The 25,905-nt window shown below is 44.0% G+C and overlaps 1 protein-coding gene across 8 annotated transcripts in view; it reads left to right on the top strand.

The window, feature by feature from the left end:
• Thrb (thyroid hormone receptor beta) overlaps nucleotides 1-25,905 on the top strand; it is a 355,538-nt gene that overhangs the window by 193,174 nt on the left and 136,459 nt on the right. Inside the window, exon 1 of one of the 8 annotated variants that reach the window (XM_021233520.2) lies at nucleotides 14,870-14,888. The exons of the other annotated variants lie outside the window; for them this stretch is intronic. The gene's annotated coding sequence lies outside the window, so the exon portion shown is untranslated. Of the gene's footprint in view, nucleotides 1-14,869; nucleotides 14,889-25,905 lie in introns of those variants that run through there. 8 annotated transcript variants of the gene reach the window in all.

Here is a 25,905-nt window from a genome sequence, read left to right on the forward strand (position 1 = left end):
TGCTGCATCAACAGCCGTGTTCTCTGATTGATCTACCATATGCTTTACCACCCATCCCAATAGATGGGGAGGAAGACATCATTCTACAGGAGCATCTTGCCAAAATCTTTTTTCTAGAATTTCTGGAGAGACAGTTGGATTCCAGCAAGTGCAGCTTTAAATCCCACTGGAGCATATGTTACGGTGTAACTGTCATAGCACAAGGAGTGGGGAGGCTTCTAACAACTGAGACACACACAGAGGGCAGGGACTGAGACGCACACGGAGGGCAGGGACTGAGACGCACACGGAGGGCAGGGACTGAGACACACACGGAGGACAGGGACTGCCGTCTCCCAAAGGCAAGGCTAGGCAGCTCCAGCTGTTTGGAGCCTGTGCCTTCTAATCTGAAGTTGAGGTTTGTGACTAACCCTACTAAGAGCCTCAAAGAAAATCCCCCCTCCTTTGCCAGCTTATTATCCTTAAAATCTGATGGTCCTGTAGTGCTGTAACTGAGATGAGGCCATTGACTTTTTTATTCCAAATGTACTACTTTCCAGACACAAGGCTGAGACCCTGAGACTTGTACATGAGGTAAGATTGTTCCTGACCCTAAATCAGAGCCTCTGGTCAAGCTAAAAAGAAGGGCCCCACACAAAGTGATACACACTGGATCAGGCCCAGGGAGCTGATGGAGAAACCAACGTGGTTTCTGTTCAGCACCTCATTGCCATCCATACTCCAAGTGTGAGAATTAGATGTGTTCCTAACTCCACTGGGGACTGAGAACATCCTTTTTGTAGTTACTGAAGCCTTGGAGCTCTTTCCATGGTATTTTAGTAAAAGCAGTGCAAACACACAGGATTACAGCAATGCCGAACAGCTCATCAGGTCCTGTCTCTCCCTGTCTCCAAGCCTGCCTTCCTAAGGAAGCTAGTAACATTTCTCCATATTCAAATATAGCTTACCGGAAGTTCTGTGGATACAGGCTGTGTGTGTGTGTATGTGTGTGTGTGTGTGTGTGTGTGTGTGTGTGCACAAGTGCAAGTGTGCATACATACATACAAGCAAATCCATTGCAGTGCAGGTAGTTCAATTTTGCTGTTTTTCTGAAAGCCTATTTTCTCAAGTTTTGCAGCTCTAGTAAAGGATTATATAAGAATTTGTCTTCCTTACATTCCCATAGTTCCTGAGTGGTTTTCTTTTCCTGGAAAATTATGTTATCCATTTATAAGAAGGTATTCATTTAATCTTTGTGGATCTCTCTTGTTCCCTTTAATCATTAATCTACTGAATAATTGGGTATACCAAATGTATCTATGAATCATCTAGTAATGGATATTCAAATTGTTTCTAAAGTGTTGTATATCACACAATCACAATGAACTCTGTGAGTGTCTGTGTGGCTATCTGTCAGTCTGTGGCATAAATCTCAACAGGTAAAACCATGGGTTCAAAAGAGACAGACATTTTTTGCAGAAAGTAACAGAGTACAAGGTATGCCTCAAAACCCCCAAATGCTTGAAACCAGAAACACTCTGCATTTCAGATGTATCCTGGACTGGACATGTTTACATGTACATCATGAGATGTCTTAGGGATAGAACCTGAATCCCAACACCAAATCCATGTATGTTTCACATGCTCTTTATGCACACAGCCTGGATAAACTTATGATACTTTTAATGTACTTGCTTTTGCCAGACTAATCACCTGAGGTTGGGAATGGGATTTCCCCTGTGGTATCTTGTCAACACTCAAAAAGTTTCAGATCTTGAATTAGCTGGAGTTTTAGTTGTGGATGGGGAGTTTTGGATGTGTATTTCCAGCACTGGTTTGACCTGCACTCTTGGTGTCACCATACAAGACCACTAGGGCTTTCTGTTGCGGGAGAATATTGAGAAGAATAATGTGTATATTTAGTGGCTTGTGGTGCTTTGCTATCAAGCATAACTCAACTATGAATGTCGAGATAGGTCTGGGCAGACACCTGTGTCTTTTGCTAACAAATGAAAGGGACAGATGTCAAATGTCAATAGACTTCCTGTTTTCTTTTTTGTTAATTAGAGTCTACCAAAGAATAGGTTGCATGTACTTTATTCATATTTACACACACCCATCCCCTCTCTGGCAAAAGGCCTCCACCTTCACAGGTATCCCTTCTGAAGTCTTCACCCTACCATGTCAGGGTTCAGAGTTTGCTGGAGCATTGCGCTTCTATGTGGCTGGACTTCTGACGGGGGGGGGGCATGAGATGCTGTTTTATGGCTCTGTCTGGTAAGACTCTCGGTGACAAAGAGCAAGTCCCCTTTAACGCTGGTGTGCTTCAAAAACTCCTTGCCAATACAGGTACATGCCATGGGTGAGATGGAGACATCTGGAGTGCCTAGGTGTCCCATGATACTTCTGCTAGAGTAACGTTAATCAGAAAAGCCTCAGAAATCGTTGCAGAGTTGTGGCTGGCAGAGCAGAGAAAAATCCCAGCCTCTGGAGTACACAACAGCTTTAGGATAGTGTGGTAACAGGTTGCAAGGTTTCAAGACTGGTCACTGTTGTACAGTCCCACTATGTGCAATTGTTTATAATGTCTATCCATGGTCAATTACTAAAGAAGCCAGGCTCCTTTTGTCAAAGGAAGCTGCTCCCTAGTTCCTGATTAGTTGGGATATTTTAACCACTTAGTTGTGGATCAAGTCCCTAGGAGTAGACACCAAAGTGAGCTGTTGTGAGAATCAAAATTGTGACCACAAGCCTTTGAATACATTCATGGAGGAACTTTGACCCATAGTCTTTTTGTTTCAAAATGTTGAGTGTAATTTTGGAAGTTGACTGGGAACATGTCTGTGGCGTGATGCTGACTGAAAAGAATATTGTGTTTTTGTAGTATAGCTCTTGTGTTATGTTAGTTCAGGCATCTAGGAATGGCCCAGAAAGGCGCTCGACCCCATGCCTTAAAAGCTTTTTGCAGAACATGGCAAACAGAGATTAAGAACCCTCCATTCTCATGGGGACATGCACATAGTCTGTGTCACTGAAGTGACTTGCTGAACCTTTTGGACTATCCCATTGCTCTTTAGAGCTATAAAAGTGCTAAATGTTTCTTCTTAACACCAGTGTTTGGGGGTTTTCTTGCTTTTTTTTCTTTTGGTTTCTTACAGCTCAAAGATTATGGCCAACATAACTGCCTTGTAGATGTGTCTCTGAGTGGCTGAGGAAATAAAAAAGAAGCACAGCCCAGTTAGTTTTGTTTTCTCTACAAGGCAGTAATACTCAGAAGAGCAAACGTGTTTGCCACAGTTGAAAGTTACTATTTTCCAGTACTCCATGAGGATAGTCAAAGCATCAATCAAATCGAGTTCTGAAAGTTGAAACTTCATATGTGACTCTGGGAAGTAAATGGTGTGTGCTCTGGACTGAGCTTCTGTGAAGGCTACACTGACTGCTGGGATCACAGGTGAAGGGAGACAAGGTTCCTCCTGCCTGTGAGAAATTAAAAATCTGGAGGCAGTAACATAATAAGTAGGAAAGCCAATTCAATGGGGCATAATTACTGATTTTCTAAATGCTTGTTTTCTCAAATGTTGCAACTCTAATAGGGGGTTAGCATAAAAATGTGTCTTCCTTTTCCATAGTTCTGGGTTCTTTTTAAATGAAAATTTATGCCATCCTTTTGTAAAAAGTATAATATCACGCTGCCTATTCAAGAAGCAAAAATAGGGTTTTCCTGGAGATGCTGAGCAGAGAGCACATCTCCGTTTGCGCCCTTGGGCAAGGCATTCACATACCTCCCAAACAGAATGGAGTCCTCTGGCTTGTTTGTCTGTTTACACGTTACACACAAGACTCTTAGCCAATCTTACTCACTGTGATGGCTAATCTTGCTTGTCTACTTGACACCAGGAAGGGGGAACCGTAAGTGAATAATTGTCTTTATCAGATTGGCCTGTGGGTCTGTCTGTGGGCATTTCTTAATTGCTAATTGGAGTAGAAGGGCCCAGCCCCCACACAGTGGGTGGTGCCATCTCTAGGCATGTTGAACTGAACCATGGAAGCAAGGAGCTGAGTGTGAGCCTGGGAGAAATCAGTTAGCAGGCCTCTCACATGGTCTCTGCTTCAGTTCCTGCCTCTAGTGCTCCTTTGACTTGCCTTTGGTGGTGGGCTGTAACCTGTGAGCTAAACTCTTTCTTCCCCAGGTTTGGTCATGGTGTTTATCACAGCAACAGGAAAACAAGCTAGACCTCTTTCTAATGCTACCACAGCCCAAGTTGTCATTTCTTGTCCCACTTGTCCATAGCAAACTTCATGTTTGTCTCCTGCACTTCTGAAAGGAGAGGTAAGCCACACATTAGAATAGCTTTTAGATAGTGTATGCATTTTGCCTAATAACTAAGAACCCAGGGCGAGTATGTATACTTGTGAATTGTAGTCTTTTCTCTGGTGTTTGTAACACCTCCCTTTAATCCTTTATTCACACAGTATCATGGATTCCTTTAACCTGCCTCAAATGTCAAAACTCCTTAAATGTGAAAAATCAAATGAGAGAAGAAAAACTAGCTTGGCAGAAAAATATCTCTTGATGGAACAACTCTCATAGCAAAATTACTAGTATATGGATGTTACGGTGATGTCCCTGTAATTCAGAATCCTGATTATTTGATATGAGTGCTGACTTCTTAACAAACATAATGTTTTAGAGAAAGTTATGCATTCTTTATACCTCAAACTTATCTTCAACATTGCCTTTTTCCCCCAAGAAACCCCTGAGAGAAGACATGACCAAGTAGGCAATGGCTGACAACTTAGAGTTTACAGTTTCCAACTATCTCATCCTATGCATTTCTGCAATGAATTAAATAGCTCATGTTGGCAAAAGCCAGAACTATCGCTCTGGACACCTTTCACTCAAAATCTTTCTAAGTGATAAAAAGCACAAAGACCTTCTGTCTTAGACCTGAGAGGGGAAAGCACTGTAGGCCAGCAGAGCTGGGTCAGAGGTCGTGGAGCCAGCAAGCCTGCCAAGTCAGAATCTCAAGGACTGGTGGGGTAAGAAGCTGCCCCAGTGATTTCCACACACACAGTGCTCAAATTGCTAATTTAGATTGACACTGTTGTCGGGTTCTTGAACCAGCCAATTCTTTGCTCTAAGAGACCGTGGTGTATAAGGCAGAGTATTTATCACCATCCCGGCCTCTACTCACTGGGTTCCAGTAGCTCCCCTCCCCATTCACAATGGAACAAACGGCCAGAGTCCATGGGGGTTGAGGGTGGGGGCTGCTGAGGTGGGGGGGGAGTGGGGGCTGGAGACTCAGACCTGGCAGAGGAACCTCTTCTCTCTTCTACAGCATCTTCCTCAGCTCTTTGTGTTACATGGAGCTTTTCCCTCTCCCTTTGTGAGTCATGGAATTAATTATTTGCTATTCTGTCCCCACCCCTTAAAAGAAGAAAAAGAAAGAAGGAGATGAGCACAAGTTTACACATATGAAGCATATCGTCCTGGAAAATCTTCATATAACATTTACAATTGGCACACCTGTCTTCCAGTGAGACAAGGCCGACTTTTCAATAGAACAGCAGATTGCTAGTTTTTATTCACTTTACTTTCCTGAGCACACACTGTTGCCAACCCACAGAGATGTGAGAGCCACAAAGATGTTCTGCAGACATCACTACAGATCCTAACTTCAATACTGGTGCTTGCCACTCACCCCTGACGTCATCTATCTGTCCATCACTGTGTCCTCAGGACCCAGCCCCATGAAGGCATTTTAGAAAGTCAGTCACCACAGCCCATATATTGTTATCAAGCCCTAGACAAGGAAACAATTATCTTCATTTTTAAGATTTATTTCTTTTTAGTTTATGTGTATGAGTGTTTTGCATGTGTGTGTGTGTGTGTGTGTGTGTGTGTGTGTGTGTGTGTGTGTGTGTGTGCGCACCATGTGGGTACCTAGTATCTTTGGAAATGACAGGAGGGCATCAGATCTTCTGAGACTAGAGTTATAGATAGCTATGAACTTGGGTGGAGATTCTGGGATTCAAATCGTGGTCCTCTGCAGGAACAGCAAGTGTTCTTAACTACTGATTCTTCTCTGTGGCCCAAAACAAGTATTTTAAAGTGTGTCTTCTCATAGCACCACCAATGGAGGGGATCTAGAATTTTCCTTTTCACAGATAACAAAATTGAGATTTATAATACTAATACTTGGTTCAAAGCCAAAATGTGGGGAAAGGATGGAACCTGGATTTGAGCCTACCAATATTGAGCCCTAATCTCAGGCTGTTACCACACTGTAAGTGCTTAAACCATATTTGATGAGTGGATTCACAAGCGAATGGTTGACTTACTTAATGGTAAAAGCTTTCAAATGGGTTGCATGAACATTCATTCAATGTCAGTTAAAATACACTAAATGGCAATGCAGTGGGAAAGAGATTAGAAACTGTACTGTACAATGCTGTCTAGTGTATGCTTGCATGCATGCATGCATGTATGTATGTATGTATGCTTAGTCATATAAAAGGGCTTTTTAATTTGGCCCTTGTGATGAAAGTACCACAGTAGTTTCTCTCTGAAGGTGGCCTATAGAAGCATAAAGAAGAGAGGAACAGAGAAATAACTTTGAAAACTCTCCTGTGTTTGTCCCCTCCTCTTACACTGTGGGAAGGGGACCTATCGGTTCTGTCCTTTTCAGTTCCTGGGCATTTCACCACGTGGGGAGACAACTTCATGGTCAAATGAAGCTCACTGTTGCATCGTGTTGAAATCTGCTGTGTGTGCTAATCACCTGGAGAGAGGATTTTCCACATTTGAGTGTCTAGGGGAGTAGCCTGATCTACAGAATCAGCTGAGAGTCTTTCTTGTCCTGTTTTTGAAATCCCCAGGGATTCAGCTTTGTAACAGGGGTGGGCAGCTCTTTCTGCTAGTTCATAAAGTTCAGAGAAGTAGCAGACGTGAAACCAGCAAAAGCCTCAGGTCACTATCAAAAACCAGAACAAAACACATGTTTGCATCACGCCTGAGCATGTAGAACACAAAGAACTAGAACTAGCCAAAAGCAGCTGTGCAGGGTAATGGTAGTGGACTGGGCTCTGGAAATCATCACTCAGACATGCGTCTCCTCTTCCTCAGCTCCCCCTTGTCACAGAACACTCTTAAAAAAGAGCCAGCAAAGTCCTCAGAGCTAATTGTTTCACCTTCTTCATTGGACAGATTAGGAGGTGAGAGCAGATCACATGACCAGGATTACAATTTCTAAGACTTATAAATAACATGCTTTGGACAAACTATCAGAACACTGTTTTTTTTTAACTTTAAGTTTTTATTTTTAGTTCTCCCATGCTGTAAGTTTTATAGCATGAAGAAAATGTGACATTTCAGTTCTTTTGCAAGTGCAGGGTGACTGTTATTTATTGCTTTCCTTCTTCCTTTTCAAACAAATGTTTACATTCATCTTGAAACCCAAACACAGAGTCCACACTTCAGCAATGCTGGGAAGAGGAAGCATGAGCCACAGAGCAGGCCGTTTGCTGGGAGGGGCAGAAGACAGAGCAGGAGGAGTCTGTGGTCAGGGATAAGAGCATGTCCTTAGGTTCCAAGTCTTACATTATGTAAGAGCATCAAGACAGAGTTCAAAAGCCCAACAGACAGCTGCTACTAAATCCAGGTGAGAGAATGTTAGAACCTTCAAGGCTCCTTCAGACCTCAAAGGAGTTCCATGCCTGGCTTGCTGGAACTAGAGACCATACTTGCTGGCAAAAAATCAAAAGGATGACCCACCTCTGGTCGATTTTTAAGCTGCAAACAGCAGCAGATAGTAAGCCATGCAATCAGTGTAGAGGGTTGGCCCTTTTAATGGTGAAAAACAAAGAGAAATGAGAATGTGCCTCTCATAGGAAGGTTAAATATTACTCCATGAAGCTTTGGTCTTTGGGATTGGAGGTGTGCTTCTGTGTCCCAAGGCCAATAGGAAGAAAAGAAAGGAAAAAAGAGAGGGAAGTAGGGTTAAAGGGAAGAAGGGGGGACTAAAGAAAGACAGGAAGGAAGGAAGGAAGGAAGGAAGGAAGGAAGGAAGGAAGGAAGGAAGGAAGGAAGGAAGACAGGAAGGAAGACAGGAAGGAAGACAGGAAGGAAGACAGGAAAGAAGGAAAAATCTTAAGTGAGAGTTGCTATACAAGCATGGACACTACACCGAGCTATTTCCTTGTTTTCTAATAGTTCTTAAATGCTGTATAGCACTATGCATGCATGTGACCCAGAAAGAACAAAAACAAATCCATGGAAGTTAATAAAAGTTGTCGTTGATTTGTTTCTCCAGTTAATCCTGCTTGCTTGCACCTCCCAGTATGTTGTTGTTTGTTCTGATCATTCTATAAATCAGCCTACAAAGGCAGTATTCCCACAGGACACATCACCAGAGAGGTCTGTATAAGTACCATCAGATGCAGAGAATGAAAGTCCAAAAGTCAGTTTGCTTCAGACTCAGTGACAGAACAAAGCAAGGGTGACCTCAGGCTGTTACCTCCCAATCATGTCTAGGACAGGATTCTGTGCAACTATGGGGAAAGATGGAGAACACATGCAAGATAACATCACCTGTCCATCCATCCCCTCCAGACACCACTGATCCTCTATGTGGTCCTTGGGTCAGCAACATCAGCACCAACTGGGAACCACAGGCATTGCAGGTTGTCAATCACAGCAGAGTCGCACAACACCAGGCTGAAACCAAGCAACTTATCTGATCTTCCCAAAAGTTGGAATTAAAGTGAGAAGAGAAATTTCCAATCAGTGTAATAATGGCACTGCCTCTGCTCTGCTCTTCACAGAAATGGGAGCTGGTATTGTTAAACCAGTCTTGTTTCTGTGTCACACCTCTACATCTCCATCTAATAAAGGTAGGTCACTTTGAAGTCACCAATCTACTTTGGGTCACTTCTGTTTTCTTTGGTCCCTTCTCTGTCTGTGAAAGCCACCTCTTCTGTCAACTCATGGGAACTCTCATTTTACCAAATGAAGTTGCTTGGTTACAGGATCAGAATTAAAGCCAGTTAAGAGCTTTAAAGAAGGACTGGGGAGATGGTCCTGTGAGTAAAGCACTTGCCACACAAGTGGGAGAACCAGAGTTCAGATCCCTGGAACCCGCATAAATGCCAAGAAGACATGGTAACCCATCTCCAATTCCAACCTTAAAAAGTGGATAGATGGTCCCAGAGCATGCTAGTATTGAGACTTGCCATACCATCCAGCTCTGAGTTTTATGGAGGGGCCCTGCCTCTATGAATGAAGTAGAAGAGCAATTCAGAATGATTGCTGGTATGAACTTCAGACTGCCACATGAACACACAACCATGTACACACTCATACACACACAGATGCTTATAGGCACAGAGCTTGTACACAGATGCACCTCTCACTCTCTCTCTCACTCTCTCTCTCTCTCTCTCTCTCTCTCTCTCTCTCTCACACACACACACACACAGACACACAGACACACACATACTGAAAAAATAACCAAACAATGTGGCAGATGATTGAAATGGAATATGAGTATGTGTATGAGTGGTTGTTGATAAATGTGGCCATGGCCTGCCATTTAATAGACGCACCAAACTTCATAAAGTGGAGGTCACCGGTCTTTCTACTTTGCCAAATAAGTATCAGAAGACCAAGGGGAAACAAATGTCTCCACGGACTTAGGTATTTGAACATTTGGTCCCGGGTTGGTGGCACTGTTTGGGGAGTTTTAGGAGGTATGGCCAACCTTGGTAGAGAAAGTGTGTCTCTGAGGTAGGCTTTGAGAGTTCGTAGCAACACCTCTCTCTCTGCTTCATGCTTTGGAGTAGAAAATTGGATTTTCGGCTTCGTGTTTCTGTTGTCATGCCTGCTACTTGCTGGTTTGCCTTCCCAACATGATGGACTCTGTGTGTGTTTGTGTGTGTCTGTGTGTGTGTGTCTGTGTGTCTGTGTGTGTGTCTGTGTGTGTGTCTGTGTGTCTGTGTGTCTGTGTGTGTGTCTGTGTGTGTGTGTCTCTGTGTCTGTGTGTGTGTGTGTCTGTGTGTGAGTGAGTGTGTGAGTGTGTGTGTGTCTGTGTGTCTGTGTGTGTGTCTGTGTGTCTGTGTGTGTGTCTGTGTGTCTGTGTGTGTCTGTGTGTGTGTCTCTGTGTCTGTGTGTGTGTGTGTCTGTGTGTGAGTGAGTGTGTGACTGTGTGTGTGTGTGTGTTGGTTAATTGGTTTTTCTTTTGTGGTGGACTTGACATAAGCTCAGGTCATCTGGGAAGATGAAAACTCAGTTAAGAAAATGTCTCTATCAAATTGGTCTATAGGCAATCAGTGGGGCATTTTCTTGATTGATTATTTATTACTGATGTGAGGCTGATGTGTGTGCTTCATGCCTGGTTTTCTTTTGCTGTGGGTTAGGGTCTGCTCTGAGTCATGGGAAGGCATGGAGTCTAGCCTCTGATTGGGGTTCCTCCAGTTCTCCATTGTGACTATCACCTATGGTGGTTACACATACAACTTTGTTTTCTAGTTGAATATTGCTAAAGGATTAACTGGCAATCAACTGAGATATCTATTCTGTTCACTGATTTGTCATAGTGCCTGTTTAGTGTTAGTTAAGTAAATGAGGAATGAGCTAACGGCCTCCTACAATACACTTAGGACTTGTGACTGATGGCTCCTGGGTAACTCAGGGCAGCCTGTTGCATTCTTGCTTTTTTTTTTTTTTTTTTTTTTTGGTTTTTACGAGACAGGGTTTCTCTGTATTGTTTTGGAGGCTTTCGGCCAAGCCTGGCCTCGAACTCACAGAGATCCGCCTGTCTCTGCCTCCCGAGTGCTGGGATTAAAGGCGTGCGCCACCACCACCCGGCCTGTTGCATTCTTTCTATTGGGAAACTATATGTGAATGTCATGGAATCACACCAGTTCCTGGGTGACAAACAGAATTTGGACATGGGACTTTCCAGTGACAGTGTCATTTGTTGAATTATTTCAAACCCCAAATTAACACCATCAAGCACTGAGGATTCTTATTTTTAAAAGACATAGTATTTCATTTCCTTTGCTCTCTTTGTTCTAGATGGTCAAAAAATGGATGTGAGGTCAATGAACTTCATAGGGAAAGAGACCATAAGAACTTTCAAATGTTGAAATAAATCAGGAAATGATTATTTGAAAGAAGCAAACTGCCAACTGGCTGAGGCTCTGAAATGACCCACCTGGTCACAATGGAACCTAACTGAAGCTGACCATTGTGCTAAAGAAGACAAGGAGTGAATAACAGCCCAGTGACAGCCCAGTCTTCCCAGGGGCAGACTTTCCTTGACTAAACGCTGTGGCTTCAATAAAGTTATAAATAAATATGCAAACAGTTTCTCCCCAACTAAGAGTAAGGTAGAGCTGGTGTCTTTGGTGAGACTGTCCTCCAGGCCTAGGAAAATCCCGCAGTTATTAACAGGAGCCCTTAGGGGTGCACAGTCCTTCCCACCCCCAACCCCCAGAACTCAGCGATTACTAAGGAGCCCTGGCCTTGCTAACATATATTGCAATGCAGTCCTACCCTGTTACTGTCCACAGCACCAAGACCTTCCTCCAGCCCAGTCATCACGTGGAGCCCTTTAAATACTGGTGGCTCTGAGACATGAAGGGGAATGACACCCACGTACCTCCGATGGTGTATGCATTCTTTTCCTGGTGGGTGTGTCCATCTTTGTGGCCATCCGTTTACACGCAGGGATGCATGGACTGAGGAACAATTCATCTGGGCTCTCATCTTTCAACTGTCCCGTTACCTCCCTACCCCATTGTCAAAACTGTTACCTCTAAATAGATTTGTGAGCTTTAATGGATCTGTGATATTTAAAATAATAAAAACTTTGGTTACTGTTTTATCAGTAACCAGTAAGGGGGGGGCGGGGAGTACACTGCAAGATTTTTGTCACAGGACCTAATTTATTAGAAATAGATTCCTTGTGAACAGGTCCAAGAAGAAAAATGCTGCTTTTGAAGATCTGTATAAAGCAAGTACACTCCCTTCATAAACAAGAATTGCCCTGTGTGTCTGGCATTGGGACAGGGGCTCTGGTGGCAGTGTGAAGATGCTGAGGCTTGAGGGAAGGGAGTCTTTAAAATAGCTTGGTTTGGTGGACTTTTTCATTTTTTTACAGTAAGACCATGAACTGGGCTGTGCATGTATGTATATAGCGTAGAATACTGCACTTCTGGGTCCTGGGAATGCAACTACAGAGCTGACGTCAGTGGCTGGTGTCCAGAGCACTGTGAGTAGAAGAGGCTGGACATGCGCAGGCCCTTTAAGGCCAGAGGTGGGCAAAGCCTGGGCTTGTCACCGCAAGCTCGCTGCTGTGCATGTCCATGCAACGACGACGGTCAGCCTTAGGCCTGGGGCTCTCCCTCCAGCTCAGTCTCACGCGGATGTATTACACCATGCTGTTTTCTCTGTTGACTAGCATGCGTCCAGCTTTTTCATTTACTGGAAATGTGTAGTCGCCCATTTTATTTTTATGTATGTATTATTTTAAAGGTGTGTGTGTGTGTGTGTGTGTGTGTGTGTGTGTGTGTGTGTGTGTGCCTAGTGAGGTCAGAAAATAGTATCAGATCCTCTGGAGCTGGAGTTACATCCAGTTGTGAACCACCCAGTAGGGTACTGGGGTCCTCTGTAAGAGCAGCAAATGCCCTTTAACCACTGAGACATCTTTCCAGCTCCTCAGGATGTTTTTTTTTCGTTGTGCCTTGTGGAGGATAGGCGTCTTGTGTGTGCAGGTGCCCAGAGGTGAGAAGAGAGTCTCAGATCTCCTGGACTTATAGGTGGCTGTGAGCTGCCCAGCATGGGTGCTTGGAGCCAAACTCAAGTCTTCTGCAGGAGCAGTTTAAGCCCTTTGCCATTGAGCCATCTCCCAGGCTGCTAGTTTAGACTAACAAAATCCAAGACAGTTTTTGTCATGACTTCCTCCAAATCAGAGGTTCTCAGCCTGTGGGTTGAGACTCCTTTGAAGGTCAAACGACCCTTTCCAAAGAGTCACCTAGGAACATCCTGCATATCAGATGTATTCATTACAATTTATAACAGTAGCAAACATACGGATACGAAGTAGTGAGAAAAATAATTTTTTCATTTTTCGAGACAGGGTTTCTCTGTGAAGCTTTGGAGGCTGTCCTGGAACTCGCAGAGATCCGCCTGCCTCTGCCTCCTGAGTGTTGGGATTAAAGGTGTGTGCCACCAATGCCTGGCTAAGAAAAATAATTGTATGGTTGGAGGTCACCACCACATTAGGAACTGTGTTAAAGTGTCCAGAATTAGAAAGGTAGAGCTAGACTCTAACTACCAACATAAGGTTCACAATCATTTCCTCTTTGTCTTTTGACTTGGGGGCTTAGCAGATGGAATTTCCTGCCTTCTTGAGTTGATGAATACTTTGTACAGAGTTCAAATTCTTCCTCCAGAGTGCCAAAATGTGTTCTTGACCTGTTAAAGCTGGAAAAAACACTGTAACAATAACAAAAACTGTCAAACAGAAGTCCCTGGGGCCCCCGGAGTCTGGATGCCCATGTCCCCTCTCTCTGGGACTATCCTGAAGACGGAGACCCATCAGTCCCTCTTTGTTTGAATTTTGTTTGCGCCATGGTCCCTTCCTTTCCATACTGAGCTGAAACCTTGCCATCCTAGGCCATCCTAGAATCACACCGTGCTCGTGGAAGCCTTGGCCTTCTACACAGATCTCTTGCTGGGAATTTCTCAGGAAAAGCATTGCTTCTGACCATCAGAGTGGAATAAACAGGATACAGCCAGCCTGAAATTCAATTCTAGCTTTATTGTTATCATTTTGATAAAGGGAAAGAGTATAGCTTTTTAAAGAAGGTTGTGTTAAGTCCATGTCTGACCACTGATACAGGTAGATCACCACTGTCCTATAGAGGAAGAGAGTGAAAGGCTCTGTTCACTCCTCCCTGGGCACAGACATGGGCCCTGTACCAAAGAATATCACCGTGTCTCTCTCTTCCTTCTCCAAGGACAGCTGAACCATCCACAGGCTATGATCTTCCTACATTTAACTACAAGAGGTTTTTACTACAGAGAGACTTGCAAATATGCTTTGAAAATGTATATTAAGAAAGGCTAAAGATGTAGATTAGTGCTTGCCTAATATGCCCAGGCCCGAGGTTCAAATCCAAGGATCAAAAATAAACAAACATTTGGAGATATCTTTTTGTATCCTGACCAATTAACATTTCACATAAACACTAGTTCCATCCTCTAGCTAGTACAATTTACATGTCGGATGTTTTTCCACTGGGGTTTCTGCCATATTAATATTTTCTCCATATTCAGCCTAATGGAGAGAAAGCACCGTCAATTTAAGACTCCAGTTACCTAGAATTAAATTAGCGGATCCTTTCACACCACCGTACATTCACTGCGAGTTTTTCAGGAAGGTGGCTAAGACAGAAAGTTAAGGACTAGGGTCATCCACGGTGGTGCCCTGTCTGGGTTTGCACACGTGGAACAAGTGCAGGAAATCCATGGCTGTCCTCGACAGAGAAGCCAGGACAGTGTGATACCCATTCACCATCAGTTATTTTTCTGATGTTCTAATGTTTTAGCCCAATAAATCCTAATTGAATGCCCTCAAATCTTGATTTGCTTCCTAAAGATTAAGTGCTTTGTGGTAAACGGACTGAGACTCTTCGATCTCTCCTTTTTCCGACTTAGCGTTTTATCTGGACCTGCTCTGGGGTTTTATCTACTTCTGCCTTTTGCTATAGGCACTTAGAGATATCTTATCTCCCTTAGGAACTGGTGGCACCTGAGAAAACATAACCCATGAAGCATTGTGAAATGAAAGAGGAACAGCTACAGCAAGCTGAAACTAAATCTCCAGCCTATTGTGCCCCCGGTAGGCAAGGATGGCGAGGAGAGGAGGTGGGAGTGGGGTAAGAACAGAGGACAAAGGAAAGTAGATAGATGGAGATGAGGAAGTAGAGCTAAGAGACACCAGGTGTGGTCCATGGACCAGCACCATTCTCCTCGTGTGGGATCCTGTTAGGTAGAAATGGGGTGATAGGTGTGTGAGCAGGGTGGTACATCCCCATACCAAATCTGCAGCTGGAGCCAGGACCGAACAGTACAGAGTGGTTTAGATCCAGCTCCGTTGACAGCATCTGGAATAGCCCTCCAGGGCTCCCATTTTCTTCATGAACTCTCTGTGTTCCAGCCATTGTTTGATGAGCATCTCTGCTATAACCCTTGGAGAAAGGTGCAGGCATCAGCTGTCCATCTTATTACAAATGCAGACTGAGGTTCAGTGGTCTGGGCAGGCCTCAGAGTCTGCCTCAGCCTCACCTCCTGGCAAGGTCATGAAGCTGACCAGCTGTAGAACACAGAGGTGCTCCCAGGAGCCAAGAGGACCTGGAAGTGCCCGCAGAGGCTGGGGAGGGGCAAATGAGGTTCTCGTGTCCCTCCTCCACTTTCCAACCTACCTGGAAAGCTTGCCTCTGTGAGTATGGCTTACTTGCTACAGTTACTGCTTTATTTGAAGGATAGGAAAAAGAAAGGCTTTAAAAACATAAATTCAGGCTAAAATGCCTGAAACAACCAAAAAAGAATCTTACTGTTGAACAACTTGAACACTGGGCATCTTTTGGTGAGCTGGAACATTCCACTGAGGTACACAACAGTTATTGCCAGCAGATGTCTAAACACTGAACATTTTCACTTCGAGGACATGCTTGCCTTTCCGTGATATCTGTGGATAGGGAGATACTGGAAGAAATGACTCTCCAGACATAAGAGGAACTGGAAACATGAGATCGATTCTGTCCTTACCAGCTCTGCATTGACTGTGTTCCTCTGTAAGTTTAGATGCATGTGAGCACAGTTCTTCATTTAAAGCCTCTAAGCTAAGATACAAACACTAACTGGGGGCCTTGGTCCTCTTTCTGTGCCAGCCCACTCCCCTGCGCAGCATCCCTGCATCCACACCGTACTCTCCCTACTAAAATTAGCATCCTGCTCAAAGGAAAAAGATGCTGGCATCAAAGAGTACATGGTGAGTTCAGAGAGACATGGCAGGCACTTGATTGAGAAATGAAACTCTGAAGACTATCAGGTCACTCTGTGGGCTAGGAAGCCATTGTAGAGTGACTGGCAGCTTCTAGACACCCCAAGAGGAATCCACTGGGTGGCCCAGAGTCTGCCTTTGCCCCACCTCCTGGCAATGTCGTTGGGTGCTTTCACTTTTGTAAGAAATTCTCACTGAGGAAAACATTCCAAGTGTCTCTTCTCACAGTGAAGTTCAGATGTCGCTTTGCATTGGGGACCAAAGAAGCCCTCCCCCTCCCTCTGCCAGAGACCCTTCAGTGCCTCCCGTTACAGTGCCACAGCCCTCGTTCCTGGCCCCACTTGCTTTTTGGTTCTTGCCACACTGAGAATGGACATTCTAGAAATGGGTGCAGGCGGAGCTTATCTTCATTTCTTTCTTCCCTTCTTTCCTGGAGCAACTGGCCTTGGAGAAGTAAAAAAACAATAAACTCTGATTCAGTTGGCATTTTCATAAGCTCTGTGTGCGTGGAAAAAATGCCCTGGGTTTTGTAGAGTTGTGTTTTTAAGCTTATAGTCTATTGGTTTTTTAATACATTTTAAAGTTTTTAGTAGCATATATAATTATACACAATGATGTGCTTCATTGTGATATTGTCATACATATATATATATATTGATTATATTTATCCTTTATGACCCTCTTTTGTCCCCCTGCTACTCCCATTGGTTCCCCTCCTCTTCTCAACTACTCCCCATTCTGCTATCATGTCTTTCTATTCTTGTGTTGGTTGGCTGGCTGGCTGGCTGGTTGGTTGATTGGTTTGTGAGTCAATGAGTTTAATAAGGTCACTCATAGGAACATGGACAAGTTAGCAGTGGTAATACCATGAAAGAAAATGTCTCTCCCTTCCCCCAGCAACCATTAACTGCCAATATCTTTTGAGGGGGAGTAAATTACAGTGCAAAGTAATGTGTTTCACTACAATATCTCCAGGCTAATACTGTGTAGTGTATTTTACTCTTATTCACACCCATACCCTCTCTTGTCCCCTCATACTGTTGGTTTCTTCCATCTCTCTTCTGTGTTCACATCAAATATATACACAATATATATGTATATATGTGCACACACACACACACATTCCACATAAAGAGAGCATAAAGCAGTTGTCTTAATGGATCTGGCTGTTTGGTTTAACATGATAACCTCCAGGTTTGGTTTGGTTTTTAACAATGACGTAACTCTGTAAAAAAAACTAAATGAATAAGCAAACAAAGTAAATGGTATTGGTTCCAGCAGTGATTCATCTTAACTTACAGGACTTTTCTATGAGCCCCAGATGACAGCTACATCTCAATAAGTAGAATATCTAATAAAAGGTTACTCAGCACCATTAATGGCAGCTTACCCTCCCAGGCTTCAGGGGAGCTGTGTTTGAAAGCATGTCTCTAAGACAACAATTTCATAGACCTGGGCACCAGAGGGAAGGGAATCCCAAAAGCTGAGAGCTTTAGCCTTGTCAGATGATGGACAAGCAGAGTCTTCATTTTTCCCCAGGAAACTATGAAAGCTTTTGGCTGCACTTATAAGATAATATTAGATGACAGACGTTCAAGAGTAGACTGTGGGATCAATAGGATAGAGGCTTGCCCCACAGCCCCTGCCTGGCCATAGATATGGACAGGTGAGGCAGGACCCCCATCAGCTAGCTCCTGGTCAATGCATGAATGAAGTCCTACAATGATGAACGGGACCTTCCCTAGCTGGCCACTGGCACATTTCCATAGCCCAGCATGTGCCATGGGCATGCAACTAACACCTCTGCTCGAAGCACCCAAGATTACACAGGACTTCCTGCAGACTGGATCTCCATGCATCCAGCTGTTTTGGTAACTGTAGGTACTGTTAGTTTACCTCTGCCTGAGCCTTGAATTGAGCTCGGGTCTGGCCAGTCCAGACTGGTTAGCAGTACTAACTCTACCTGCGAATTAAAATGTGCTCAGGGTTTAAGAAAATTGTGCCCGTTCTAGCAACCAACCTAACTGTCTACCACACCATGTATGTTTTTAATGTGCTGTTCAAAGACAGGCATCAAGGCAAATTGTTTAGAAGAAAGATGCAATATTGCCTTTCAGTTCCATTTAAAAGATTGGCTATTTTTGGTGAAACCATCTGATACTTTGTATGTTTCTAAATATGTAATTACAGTCGACATGACCACAGGTATTGGAGGGGTGGTTTGTTTGTTTGTTTGTTTGTTTGTTGTTTGTTTGTTTGTTTGTTTGTTTGGAGACAGATTCTCACTGTGTAACCCAAGCTGGCCTGAAAGTTGCTGTGGAGATCAGATCTGCCTGCCTCTGTTTCCATAGTGCTGGGATTAAAAATGTGCACCACCCAGCTATGACCAATTCTTTTAAAGTTTTTTTTTAATCAATGGAGTAAATACCACCTATTTGAAATTTAGTGGTATTAAGTGTGTGCTTGCATATATGTAAAGTGAGAGTGGGTGTCCAGGCTGGAGGCCAGAGGACAACTTCATGGAGCCCATTCTCTCCTCCCCCTTCATGCCTGGGCCCCTGCGATGCAACACAGGTGGCCAGCCTTGTACAAAAGCACTTTTACCCCGAGCTACCTCACCAGCCCCTGGTTTAATTGTTTGATATTCACATATATTAGCTGTTGTGAAGAAGAAAGAGAAGGAGTAGGAAGAGGAAGAGGAGGAGGAGAAGAAGGAGAAGGATGAGGATGAGGAGGAGAAGGAATGTGTTTCCCTCTGAGAGGAAATTAATTCAGAGAAAAAGAATAACAAGAAAGGGACATAAATGCTCTGTATAAATCGTAAGTGTATATATGAAATTTCATTGCAATTCCTCATTGATAAAGCAGGTGTTCCTTTCTCAGATTATTTCTCATTAGAGTAAGCTAGCAGCACAGAAGCTGGTGTCGTCACTCCTAATCGAAAATAAATATGTGCATGTACACAGAGAAAGAGAGAAAGTCCGCCTTACCATGAGGCTTTCCACCCTGATGTCCTGAGGGTAGCAGCATAAATCACTTCTACCCTTCCTGAGGGTAGCATCATAGACCGCTACCCTTCCCCACTTATCTTCCGTGCTTCGGTTACTGTAATAAAATGGATATCAATCCTTATCAGGAAGGCAGAATTTTATGCCAGATAAGAAATGACTGAGGCAGTACTTTGGTCATGAAGCCGAAATTCCAAGTGATTTTTTGAGACTAGGTTTCTAGACACCACGTAGCACCCTAAAGACGGGCCATGGAATACCTGCCAGGCTAATGGCGTCAGTTCACAAATAGCTTCCTTAAATCGTTGCCAGAAATATGTGAGAGAGTATTCTATTTCCCTTTTAATTTTAGAATGTTATAACTACAGTGCTTAATAATGTATAAGCATTTATAGCCTTTGCCCTTAAATCTGAAGAATAATCAAAATACATAAGAAATAAACCCAACCTGGAACTGACTTGTGAAGCAACCTCGTTTCTTATCTAAATTAATTTAAACTGGAAAATAAAATATAAAAATAAAAAAAATAAAAAAAGAAATAAATCCAAAACAAACAAACAAAACCCACGCAACCCAAACTGCTTCTACCCAGAAATAAAAAGCACTGCTGTTGGAGCTGTGGCTGGGACTGGACTCCGTGAGAAGTACTCAGGGAGAAGGCTCAGGGACTAATCAGATCTCAGCCCAGCCAAGAACCTTTGTCAGTGCTTCTTCATGAGTAATCAGGTGTTTCCTGGAACACTGGGTGCCCTCGGGTTTGGGTTTTGCTTGTGTCTGTTTTTAATCGTATGTCTTTATGTGTGTGAGATGAAGCCACAGTGTTTGTGGGATGGTAGGAGAACATTCGGTGATGGTTTCTTCCTTCCATATCATGGGCCTAGGAATCCCATCTCCAGGGTCAATGCCAGGCACCTTTAGGTGCTGAGCCATTTCACCAGCCCAGTGAATCCCTTTATCTGAAACTTCAAGTCTCCCTCCTTGAGAAGTTTCTTCTGCTGTCCTTATTTCATTTTGTCAATTGGACACAAACCTAGGCATGTCTGGAAGAGAGACTCTTCATTGAGAACATGCCTCCATTTGTCCTGTCGGCAAGACTGTGAGGCATTTTCTTGGTTAATGACTGATGAGGAAGGACCGACCCCACTGTGGACAGTTCCACTCCTCATACTGGCCATCCCGGGGTATATAAAGAAGCAGGCTGGGCACACCATGAGGAGAAAGCCAGTAAGCGGTGCTCCTCCTCCGAGGTCTCTCCTTCAGCCCCAGCCTCCATGTTCTTGCCTTGAGTTCCTGCTTAGCCTCCATCAGCGATGGACCGTGATGTGGAAATGTGAGCCAAATAAACCCTCTCCTCCCCAAGCTGCTCTTGGTCACGGTGTCCTTGACACAGCAATAGGAAGCAGCTAGGAGGACGCCTCCGCCTGCTTTGCCTGGAGTGTTTCCCATCTCTGGGGATGCCAGGTATCTTTGCCTCCACCTCCATCCACATCCCCATCCCAACCTCTGCTGTCCCCCAGCAGGCTGCTTCCCCAGGTTTCCCCTCCTTCCTTTACCCTTCTACTGTCTCTCTGATTCCCAAGTCATTCCCTTAGTTCTGCCCTCTCCCTTTTGTCTTAGCTTATAATACGCTTGTAAACTCTTATTAGACAAGAAATCTATTTACTAGTCTTGTTTTTCATGGGATTTTTAAGGGTGGAATTATTTCCATCTCTTGTCTCTGTCTTCCTCTCCCCCTCCATCCCCCTCTCGTCCTCCATCCTTCCTGTTAGTGGGGAAGTGCTTCGGAGATCCTCCTTTCCTCTAGGGCAAAAGAGGTCACTTTTACTTAGCCCTTGCTGCATTCAATTGCTGTGAGCCAGGTCCTACCTTCCAGCCTCTTTACTGAAGGAAGCAGGTGTATCTGGGTGAACCAGTACAGTGTTCTGCCCTAGCTGGGCCTGGGCTTGGTCCCTGCTCAGAATCCCCTTAGATGGTTCTACCTGGTCTCCCAGCCACTACAGTACAACCCACAATTGTGGGTTCCAGCTCTTTCTCCGCCTTCTATTAGAGCCCTACCGCGTCTAAACCTCATTTCCCAAGACTGCCTCTTCACTTGGCTTACAACACTCGACTCCACAACCAAAGTTTGCCATGCCCTGATCCAGCCCACTCACTGCCTTCCTATGTATAATGTCAGATGTGGAGGGACCCTGTCCACACAGCCTGACAGCTGACACTGCTCTTTTGGCCAAAGCTCTTTGAGTTGAGAGTACTTTTTATCTTGTGGCAGCTGGTGATACTTGGTTTGGTTTGGTTTGATTTGGTTGGTTTTTGGTTTGGGGTTTTTTCCAAGACAGCATTTCTCTATGTAGCCCTGGATGGCCTGGAACTCACTTTGTAGATAAGGCTGGCCTGGAACTCAGAGATCCACCAGCCTCTGCTTCCTGAGTGCTGGGATTAGAGGCGTGTGCTACCACTGGCTCTGTTTTCTTTTTTTGCATGTGTTTTTATCCATTAACTATTAAGGAACAAGATTCTGTGATATAATTTTCAGCAATAATCCTTTCTCCCTATCATCTCAAAAACCACATCAATTTATGTGTGCAGGACAACACTGAACAGAAAAGAGTAAATGAAGACTAAAATGTCTATGTAAAACATTTCATTTCAATATTTAAGAGTATACAATAAATGCAATCCTAGGAGAGATTTAACACAGAAAGGCATTATGAAGAAAACAGAGACCCATCCTCATATCGTTTTGATGTATTTCCTCTTGATGTTTTGCTTATCTGTATTTTTAAAGCCTGCCTTTCATACATAGTTTTCATTTTGCTGCTTGATTTTCCTCTAATCATATACATAAGAATTTAAGTTAGCTTTAAATACTCTTTGAATGTGATTTGAAAATCTTAGAAACATAGTAACATATTCAAATAATCCATTATTGCCAGACTTTTTGTTGTTAACAGTTTTAGTAGCACTAATATAGATATAGATACCCCGCTCTATAAATCTCACTGTGTACTTCATTTAAAAGTACTATAGTAAATCTGGGGGGAGAGGGGTGTTTCAGTCAACACAGAGACAGCCGTGTAAGTGCAAGGGTGTCTTAATCAGCATAGGGACAGTCCTGCAAGTGTGAAGGGTCTTAGCGCATTGACAACTGTGAGGGGTCTCAGTCAGCACAGAGACAGCCATGCAAGCGTGACAGTCTGAGTTTTAATCACCACCACTCACTTAAAAACTGGGTGCCTCAGCATGCATCTATGACCTCGGTTCTAAAAGACACCTGTGGATACATATTAACCCTGATTGCTGAACCGTTAAGTACTATAAAAATACATAGAGCTATCCTGTACTAGATTGAACCTCAGAGTATAACATTTTGGGTAAATTTAATTGTATGTCTCCTAGAGATTTTCTCCTTGTAAACTAAAGATCTAAATTCACATGATTTCTGGCGAATTGTTAAGTAAAGACAGAGACATTTCATAAACTACTCTCATTGTTTCTTAAAAGTATCTGTTTTATTATTTTGGTCAGTGTCCTTTGACTTTTTTCACAGAGTTCAGAGTTGCATAGTAATTTGGGGCACAAACTCTGGGGTCAGAAAGACAGAGATGTTTCTCAAGCAGACTCAGACTGTGCCCAGCTTGGCCATGCTTGTCCTCTAACTGCAGATCTCTTCCCCCAGCTTTCTCACACCCAAAGGATAGTATTCCTATCCTGAGCTTTGTGGTGATACCGTGCTTGTGCAAATAAAGCCTGTCTGGGGAGGTCTGAGAATGGAGCGCCATGGCACATCTTACTTCCTTGGTGTCTCAGCATATAAGAGAGCAATTTCCTGTTTCTCTCTGCTTATATCCTGTTTCTGCCCAGCTACCTCACTTCCTGTCTGTCAATACAGACCTCCAGACCTCTATGGTTAGCTAGTGGCAAGCTCTATTCTCTGACCCCCAGACGGGCTTTATTTGTATAAGCAAGATATCGCTACAGAGCTTCCTCCTCAAATGGCCCTTGATTCCATGACTGTTTTCTTCAAAGCACACCTAAAGGGCACCACAATAATGGCTACCATTGACATTACAGCCTGGGTTTAAGTAAGCACCTACCTGGCCCTTATACCTGCCCACAGCTCTGGTGCCTCTACTGTGAGAAATTCTGCTGCCCTCTGTGAACTTTGAGAATAAAATCTGGTCTCTCTCTCTCTCTCTCTCTCTCTCTCTCTCTCTCTCTCTCTCTCTCTGTCTCTGTCTCTTTGTGTGTGTGTATGTGCATGCTTGCTTGTGTGCGTGCGTGCGTGCGTGCGTGCGTGCGTGCGTGCGTGCGTGCGTGTGTGTGTGTGTGTGTGTGTGTGTGTGTGTGTGTGATATTTAAAGCAGAGATTTTTCCGGTAGCATGTTAATCTATCCAGAATGGGGAGTAGAGAAGTAAAGGATGAGTGGGGTGCAGAAATGTCGAACCCAAGAAAGAACATGTCTGCCCATCAATAGAATGACTCAATTAAAAAATAAATAAAAAGAGCGAGTGACAAATGATGAGTCCGGAGGGGAAAGGGAGACTTGCTGGGGCAGCATGCCTGAGATGGAAGGCTTGGGATCCAGGCACAGTGCAGAGGCAGGGCAGAGAGAATGCAAAGCCACATAGGTTCCAAGCATGTTTCAGGCATGTTTCAGGCATGTTCCAGCCAGAGCACAGGGAGAGGGAGTATTGCAGAGTCTCAGGCCTTTCCCACACCTGCCCGTTCAGAAACTCTAGAGTTCCGGGCCCAGCCATCTGTTTTAACTTCATTAGTGCACAGACAAATCTAGGAACCAATTGTGCACAGTAAAAACATATAGAGTGCCAGTGCTGTTAGGAGATAGCAAGATGAATTCTGTTCTGCTTGCAAGTATTTTCTCAGTGAATTAGAGCAGACACTCACAGGCTGTGCAGTGGGCGGAGGGTGGTAGACAGGAACTAGGAGCTATTGGGAACTTGAGGAGGAGAGAAAATGATTGTATATAAATGATAGATGAACAATCCACACAGAAAGAATGACCTGGCTATGTGAGAAAACCAGTAGAGAGTGAATGAATTGAATGACTTGAAACATAAGTTTCATAAGGTAATATTTCTTTTCCAAAAAGTGTTTGTCCACTTTCCTAAAGACAAACTCATCTGTCATTGATGCCCCCAAACCCCCTGGTCCTTGGTGACAGAGCCATGTATAAAGTATTGCCATTGAGACATAGAACAATTCATGAGTCCCAGACACACAGCAAGGGCTGCCTGGCTAGCCATATGACAAGCACATTAGCCAGGGTCTCTGCTCACAAAATGTTTTAATTAAAAAACTGAATATTTTCTTTTCTTTTCTTTTCTTTTTTTTTTTTTTTTGGTTTTTTGAGACAGGGTTTCTCTGTATTGTTTTGGAGGCTGTCCTGGAACTCACTTTGTAGACCAGGCTAGCCTGGAAATCCACCTGCCTCTGCCTCCAGAGTGCTGGTGTTAAAGGTGTAAGCCACCAATGCCTGGCTGAATTTTCTTATTTGAACAAAATTGTTGGAACAAAGGCTGAGCTATAACAAAAGAGACCGTGGTCCACATGATACCATTTATATGAAATAAGCAGCAGGTTCCAGTTGCTTGGGCCTGGGGGCCAGAGAGAGAATAGCTGGGCAGTGCAGTTGCTTCATGAGGTTAATTAAAAGAATTGGCAGTGAGAATAAAATGTTTAAGCCTATAACTGGATTTTTGCATCTATGTTGTAAAAGATAGGGCTTTCTTTCTTTCTTTCGTTTTGTTTGTTTTGTTTTTCAAGACAGCACTGTCCTGAAACTTGCTCTATAGACCAGGCTGGCCTTCGTGAGCTCACTGAGATCTGCCTGCCTCTGCCTCTGCCTCCTGAGTGGTAGGATTAAAGGCATGGGTCACCATCCATCCCCAGCTTCAAAGAGATCTTTCTAGATGCTATGGGCTTTTCAAAAAACAACATTTCCAAACAAATGAAAATCTAGATTCTGACATTTTTTTAAAAAGTGAATTTTTCTTTACTAAAAACGGAAGGAGAGAGAGAGAGAGAGAGAGAGAGAGAGAGAGAGAGAGAGAGAGAGAGAACCACTCTTCACTCTGTGTGACCGCTTGAAAACCAAAGACAAACCCTGCTACTAACCCTGCTTCTTCGGGCTGCTTCTTTCTCTCTCCGAAGCCAATGCCCCAAAGCAAGGGCAAGACGTTCCTCTTTCTTACTGAGGGGGGAAGGCCTCTGCTGAGAGAAAACGCCCCTCTGCTCCCATCTCCCTCTCTGTCAGCACTGTTTCCTGCTTCATTTTTGCTTCCACTTTTTGGACGCTGCTTAGGGAAGCACACTCTCGGTGCCCCGGCTGAAGTGCAGCTTATCTGCATTTGACGGGTACCCGTGACTAGTCATGTTCCCAGTGAACCGAAGTGACTGGGATCACTCATCTAACCCTGCTTGTCTGGGGACAGACAGGCGATGTCACACCTTGTAGCAGCAGGAGACTTACACTGTCAAGACCAACCACCCCGGAGTTTACGATTCTACTCCTGGGACAGTTACTCATACTTGTTGGGCAGTATAAAGGAATCATTCGGAAGCTTCTCCACCAATGGCTCTGTGACCTTGGGCACGCCTTTCATTTTCCATTTCCCTGTCTAAAAATAAGCTGAATCAAGTGATCTCTGGGGTTCCTTCCAATTCTGAACTGCAGAGGCACTGAGCTCCGGAGAGGTGAAGGGCCAGTGCCCCACATTGACCGACTTTTGCTTCTTAGTCATCTCTTTCTAGCTCTTTGGACTCCAAGTGCCCAAGTTGCCTCTTGTTGAATAAAGCAATGGACTTGTTGCCTACCTGTAGAGT

The sequence above is a fragment of the Mesocricetus auratus genome, unplaced genomic scaffold (genome assembly GCF_017639785.1).
Source record: "Mesocricetus auratus isolate SY011 unplaced genomic scaffold, BCM_Maur_2.0 Super-Scaffold_100006, whole genome shotgun sequence".
Lineage (NCBI taxonomy): Eukaryota > Metazoa > Chordata > Mammalia > Rodentia > Cricetidae > Mesocricetus > Mesocricetus auratus.